Source organism: Pteropus alecto, unplaced genomic scaffold, assembly GCF_000325575.1.
Source record: "Pteropus alecto unplaced genomic scaffold, ASM32557v1 scaffold103, whole genome shotgun sequence".
In the NCBI taxonomy this organism is placed as follows: domain Eukaryota; kingdom Metazoa; phylum Chordata; class Mammalia; order Chiroptera; family Pteropodidae; genus Pteropus; species Pteropus alecto.
In genome coordinates, this window is record NW_006436288.1 from 9,939,290 (window position 1) to 9,946,666 (window position 7,377).

At 37.5% G+C, this 7,377-nt stretch overlaps 1 protein-coding gene across 1 annotated transcript in view; it reads left to right on the plus strand.

Moving 5' to 3' along the window:
* The first annotated feature begins 13 nt into the window (after positions 1 to 13).
* RASSF8 (Ras association domain family member 8) overlaps positions 14 to 7,377 on the plus strand; it is a 105,734-nt gene continuing 98,370 nt past the window's right edge. The window contains exon 1 of the mRNA XM_006912696.3: positions 14 to 29. The gene's annotated coding sequence lies outside the window, so the exon portion shown is untranslated. The remainder of the gene's footprint in view (positions 30 to 7,377) is intronic.

The window sequence follows — 7,377 nt, forward strand, 5'->3', positions numbered from 1 at the left end:
CTGCGGGGGCGGCGCAGTTGCGAAACTGAGTGAGTATTAACTTTACTCCGCGGCCGCGATTTCTGGGCAGCATCTGGGACCCCTCCCTCCTGCTCCTGGAGCCTCCGGGATCCCCTTACCCCTTTCTCTGCGCTGGGGGCTTCTTTGCCCATTCTGCCCCCAGCCCGCTCCCGCCGCGGGCTCCTGCTTCCTCCGGTTCACCTTTTCCCTGTTGTGTTCTTTTTTTGCGCGTTCTCTCTGCGGCACACACGCGTGTGCCTGAAAAGTACAAGCTTGTTCCTCCTTGCTTCTCCGTTTCCTTCCAGTGTCCTTGGCATGGTAGTTTAGAGGCCACTTTTGTTGAGAAGGGAAATGTATGCCTGGTTTCTCTTAGTATTTTTTCTCCAAATGGAAAACGGTTGCTCGCTTGCGGGGTGGCGGTTTGGTGAAACGCTTGTTTTTCCTTATTGATTGGTTTGTAGGTTTTTAAATTTTGTTTGTGCGATTAGCCCTTCCCCGTCCCTCGTCTCCCGTGCTGCCAGCACATCTAGGAAAAAGAGTCCACAAGAGGAGATTTTCAAAGTAATTTTGTTTTGCAGACTAGAAACTTTGGGAAGGTAGATCTCAGAAAACTTGAGATTCAATCAGAAGGGATGTTGAGCTTTGAATAGGGTCCTTGTGCGGCATCGGATCTTACAAGCCGAGTAGCTGGGTTTGTAATCGAGTGTTGCGTTGTTATTTTAGCATGATAGAGCCGCCTGGTGTTGCTAAACCACTACTTTCTCAGCATCAAATGGCATCTTGAGCAGTGCACGCGTGGATATCATTGCGGGTCAGTATTGCCCTTGATCTTTAGGGATTTATCAGGGAAATAGATATGCAGGGCACGTTTCATAATTGATTTAAACCCGTCAGGTTAGCCTTGTCAATACATCAAAGCATTGCATTAAAAAAAATTACTCCAGCCTGGTGATGGCGAGAACGAACATTGATGGGCTTTCCAGTATAATGTGGCTCAGCAGTTCTCCATTAGATCTGTTGTGTCCCCAGGAAAACACCTTTAAATATGTATAGATCTCTGCTTTTCTGTCATTTGGATTAACTGCTCATTCTGGTAGGAGATCCCCAGGTAGTTTTTTTCTTTTTTTCTTTTTTTTTAAAGTCAGCTTTGAGTTGCCAGGAGTTGGCGATCATGTTATAAAGGAAAGAAAAGGGGAAGCTTTCTTAATGGATTTTCAGCATCCTGTCCTTTGCCTGGTTGAGGTAGTAATGAATGACAGCTGGCCCTCTGCAGGGAGAGGTGCGTAGTGGAAACGAGAATCAGGACACAGGACACAGCACTATCATCTTGGAGAGTGGTTTGTGTATTTCACCTTTTAGCGGGCATGTTAACGGTACTTTTTTTTTTTTTTTATCTCAATGGGGAGCTCTCTCAAAACCATAAAAATTAGGTAACCATACCCTACTTTAGGAAGACTGAACATAATTTGGTGATTATTCTATTGAAGAATCAGATCCAACAAAATGTAATTTGTAATGTAGATGATAAAACCTTTCAAAATTCTCCGCTTTTCTCATTTTCTCTCTGTTTAAGAAGCTCAGGCTGATACTTTCAGTAATAGACACAGCTGGCAGTAATGCATTGAGTTCTTTCTAGGTTCATTGTCAAGTCTAATTTCTGGGTTTCTCTGAGAGGGGAATATCAGAGCCCAGAGAGTGAGCAAATCATGAGACTGTGCAGATAGATGGGAAAGGCATTACAGTTTGCCGAAGTGTCAACATGCTGCAGGGGAAAGCAATTCAAAAGAAGAGAGAATGTAAGTTTTTAGGGTACACGTTCATCGAATTTGGCATTTGGTTGAGATATTTGGGGATTGCTCATTTTAAATTTTATGCAGTTATTTCCTTTTGTCTAATATTTTATATTTTTAAGGTTCCGATTTTTTAATGTGAATCTCAATGCTTGGCTTTCGTAGCCTTCTATACTGGGTTAGTTTTTGACTTGAATGCCTTGCTCACTTTAAGAAATTAGTTTTTCAGAGTTCTTATTTATTAATTGATCTGTCTTGCGTTGATGTATGGAATGACTTGAGAGTAAAAATACTGTTTGCTGTTGGATATTGTTGATCTTTTCATTATGGTAGATTCTGGGCATAATGGCTTTACTCATTTTTTGTAAAACTTTAGGTCCTTTATATCTTGCTAGTATTCTAAACATTACAAAACTCCTTGCAGGTAGAAGTGGAGTAGGAATGAGAGTGGGATAGGGAAACATTATGCATTAAATCTGAGGAGTTTGATTTAAGAAATAATATATCACCTGTTTACTCTCCTTGAAGGCTAGGTTACTCTAACGCTAAGTAGTCTTCAAAATTCAAAGTGTAGAGATAGTTTTCAATAACTCTGTATAACGGGAAGAATGCTTACCCTATAGCCAGCCTACCAGACTTGGGTGGCAGATGTGAATTTGTCACTCCGAGCTGAATGAGTTTGGCCATGCTACTTCAACCTCTGTAATCTCCAGTTTGCTTTCTGTAAAATGGGGGTACTGCTACTAAAAGAGATGCTGAAACAAGTAGAATACCTAATATAGGTGTACTTAGCCAATAATGGCACATCTTAGCTAATAATGGCAGCATCTAAGCCTTCTCCAGAAATGAGCTCTTTGATTACCCATCCTTTCAAATTGTTTCTCCTGTTTTTCATCTTATCCATCCAAAGAATGGCTCAGGCCAGATGATTGGAGTTATCCTTCACTCTTTTTCTTCTGTCTTCTCTACCCAGCCAGTTTGTCACAAAGTCCTGTCTATTTTTCTAGCAAAATCTTTATCAAACCTGTCTGGTTTTTATTCTCTATTATGCTACTATCGTAGTTCATCTCGCTTTCCCCATTGCAGAGGCCTCCTACACACCATGCACCCCTTCCAGTCCCTTTTTCCACCAGCAACCTGAAAAATAGAAATAAGTCACTTGCAGTTTAAAGTCTTTAAATTTCTTAGAAAACACATTTATTCTTGGGATAAAATATAAAATCCTCAACAAGCCTGCAAGGTCCTGCATGACTTGGCCCCTGCCCCCTATTTTCATTTCTTGTCAGCCACATTGGCAGTGCTCCAGTGAACTCACCTCAGGGCTGTTGCGCATGCTGTTGGTCTCTCTATTTTAGGACATCTCGGTGATGGTTCAGATATCCTCTTTATAAAGTCTTTTCTGAGAATGCCACCCTTAGCACCATGTAACTTAGAACCCTTTTATTTTCTCTCTCATAGCACAATCATCTTTTTCCTTCTTAATATTTACCACAATTTATCATTATTATTGTTCAGTGTTTCTCTCTTGCCCTTGAGGGCAGGAATAGTGCCTAGTTTATTTACCAGTTTATATCCAGTACCTAGTGTGTGTGTGTGTGTGTGTGTGTGTGTGTTAGTACCTAGTGTGTGTGCGTGTGTGTGTAGTAGATGCTTATTAAATAGTTATTGTTATAATGAATAAGATAGTAATATTAGTTTTGTTTTTGTATCTTGATTGCCTTCTTTTTCACCATTAAATCTGCTTTTCATAACAGAAAAGCCAGACTGGCATTCTCATGTGTTCCTTATTTGCTTTTGGGACTCTGTGGAAAATTCATAGGAATAAATTGAGACACCTTTTAATTAATGTTACCCTTGTGCTTTTCTGTTGTAGATAATCCTTTTTCTAAGTACATCATTAAAGTAATTATGCTTTTTTCATCAGCACAGGATTACTGAAAGAAAAAATCTTACTATGTCACATTGTTTTACACATGTCATGTGATAACACGTTAGCCCGCAGCTATCAATTTCTCAGTGCTGGATTTCCGAGGAAGGTAGGGGAAACTAGTAGAAAAATGAGAATTCTAATTCTAATTCTAAAGATGTTTAGTACTGTCCAGCTGTTGGTATGACTTACATAAAGAACAAACTAGATATCATTTGACCATTCGGTTAAGGTAGAAGAGTACTATAGTTTAAAAATGGGAGTCACTTACAGGTCTGGAAGTTCTTTTTCCCTTCTCACTAAAACATTCCTTGTTTTAGCCAAAAAAGTCTCATGACTTTCCAAGGCCAAGGAAGGTTTAAAGCTTTGTTTAGGTATTTTTGTCATGTGGTTGCTCTTTACACAATATTAGTTTGATGCACTATAACTCTGAAGTACTTATGTCTTCATTATTAATGTTTCTAGTCTCTACTTCTTACATAATCACCCACATTTTCTTTTGACTCGTTTTTTAAGACTTGAGTTTCTTTTTAGAATTTTTACTTCATACCCTTAGAATGTAATTCCATTTATTTTCTAGTTTTGTATCTTGTAGGTCACTAAGTATACAAGGAACTTGGCAGTTGATTCTGATTCTTTCAGGATGTATTTCTTTGTACTCAACCTCTGGGTTTCCCCCAAAAGTTATACTATTTAGTGGTCTGGACTCTGAGTTTTTGCCAGCCAGAAGCTGGATACCCTTGGGTTGGGGGAGCAGGGAGGATTAAAGCAGCATTTGAAAGCTCCTATTATGTGCCAAGCTCTGGGCAGAGGGCTCTCATAAAAGAGGAGTGAGTAGTCACCTGGTTAAAATCATGAAAAGGAATCTTAAGCTTTTCATACATTTGCTTCATTCTAGGAAATTGTCCCTCTGATTTTACTTGTATAAAAATATTAGAAGTGGGGTACCCCTTCTAATATTTCGAATATTGGAAGTGGGGTACCTCTCTGAAGAGGGGTACACTATGTGATTTGCCTTTATGGTAGGCCTCTGTGCCCCCAGGACATTTGCATCACAAGTAGCCACCGCTGGAGAGAGAAGAAAGTTATGGTTGGGAGCCCTTATTATTTTTCCCTCATGAATGTATGCTTACCGGTTACTTTGGATGACCTTGAATAAGTAGTGTGGAGCTTTTTAGAACCAATAATATTTATTATCTATTTATTTCACAGCCTTGCCATAGGATTTAGAAGACTTAGTTGGGACAATTTTTTTTTTTTTTTTTTTTTTTTGGTCACATTCAAATGTATCACAAAGCTCATTACAATTACAATTAACTCTGGTGCTGTCCAAATCTTGTGTATTAAGAAAAATACTTTGTGAGAGAAATTTGATTTCTAGCTGCACTTGGAACGAAAGTCTCATGCTCCCTCCCTCCCCCTGAACCAAGAGACCAGGATATAACTGGAACTTGAACACCGGAACCCTTTTAGAAACCCAGGGCTCTTGTTCCGGGAGATCTGGTATTGACACCCCTTTACCATAAATGGTCAAATTCATGGTCCTCCAAGTAAAAGTGCTCCTGCTCAGCACTTTTGCATACCTAGTCCCCCTAACCCCTTAAACACCCTTAACCTAATCCAGTGAGCAAGATGGGTTTGAGGCACTGTTAGGTCTCCCATCTTCTCAGTTGGCACTATCCCAATCAATAAACCTTTCCTTAAAAAAAAAAAAAGGTTACTCAGTAGCAGTAGCATATGTCTTGCTCTTTGTTTTCATAATAAATCACATATACAGGTTGTAACAAGAGTTGTGATAGTTTCCACCAGGTTTTATTCATGAAGGGTGATATGTCCTGTCACTCTTGTTAACTGTCATTGGCTTCTGAGTGCTAAATCATGTTTATTTTTAATTCTAGATATTTTGTTATTAGAAAATCACATTGAATTACTCTTCCAGATATAAATATATATGTTGAAAATATTAATATTCCCTTTATGGATAGATATGAAATAGAAAAGTAAGATCTTACTCTTATTTTTGCTTAAAATATTTGAATAGATTTATAATTTCTAAAACCCTGCTGTAGAAATACTATTGAAAGATAGGTTACGGATGTTTTGCAATGTTTAAGGTAATTTTTGACTATTTCTAAAGCAAGTTCTAATAACTGATGCCATTAAATGTCAGAAAACCTAAAGTTGCTTTTTCGTGCTATATTTTCCTTTTCGAAATACATAATGACTTCTCTTATATTTCCTTTTTAAAAATGGCTTTATTGAGATGTAAATGACTTGCAATAAACCATACACATTTAAATGTACAATTTGAGAAGTTTTGATCTATGTATATAGATATTAAATCATCACCAAAATCAAACTGATGAACATATCCATCACCCTCCCCAAATTCCCTCATCCCCTTTATAATCCCTTCCCTTTCCCTCATCCCCTCCCTCCCAAATCACAGCTTTGCTTCCTGTCTCTATAAGAGCAGTTTGCATTTTCTAGATTTTTAAATTAATGGAATCATGTAATATACTCTCTTTTTTAGTCTTGTTTCTTTCACTTAGGACAATTATTTGGAGATTCATTCATGCAGAAATGTGACAGTAGTTCATTTCTTCTCATTACTGAATAGTATTCTATCTTGTGCATATACAGCTATTTATCTGTGTACTTATTAATTGACATTTGAGTTATTTCTAATTTGGGGCTGTTTCTGATAAAGCTGCTATCAACATTTGCATACAGCCTATGTATGGACATGTGCAAGTTTTTGCGTGGACATAAGTTTTACCTATTTTCTTAGGTAAATACCAAGAGGCACAAATGCTGGATCACATGGTAAGAGTAGGTTTTGTAAGAGATTGTCAAACTGTCTTCCAAAGTGGCTGTATCATTTTGCATTCCCACCAGCAGTGAATGAGAGTTCCTGTTGCTTCACAGTCTCACCAGCATTTAATGTCAGTGTTTTGGATTCTGGCCATTCTAATAGATGTGTAGAGGTATCTCGTTTTAATTTATATTTCCCTGATGATATATATGATATGGGGCTTTTCATATGCTTATTTGCCATTTCTATACCTTTGACAAGGTGTCTGTTAAGGTGTTTGGCCCAGTTCATTAATTTTTCATATTGGGTGAGTTATGGATTAAAGTTCATTTTCTACATATGAAAATCAAATTGTTCTAGCACTATTTGTTAAAAAGACTATTCTTTCTATTCTGAATTGCCTTTGCATCTCTGTCAAAATTTAGTTGTCTGTTATATCTTTTTTATTGTATCAGTTGACATTCATAGTGAATAGCACAAACTAAAGGAAAAGCAACTAAATCTAATACTTGATAATAAATGTGTTTTTGTCACATTTAATAAAATTTCTAATTTCTTTACTGTAGCCTTGATAGAAGCCTTTTCTACTCAAACATTTTTTTCCCCTCTGTTCTTTTCTCTTTTCATTATTTGCTATATATTTTAATGATAAAGTCTGGAGGTGGAGGGATGTACACAACTTATTCCTTTAAATTTTACTTATCTTTTCTGTTAATGACAATTATTTTACTCTTTTCTCTCTTCAAAAATCTCGCAACCAAGATCACATCCTCCATTTCAGTTTCTCTAGTCTCGATGATCTGTCTCTTCTGTTACATCCTCTTGAGTAAATGGCATACTATACA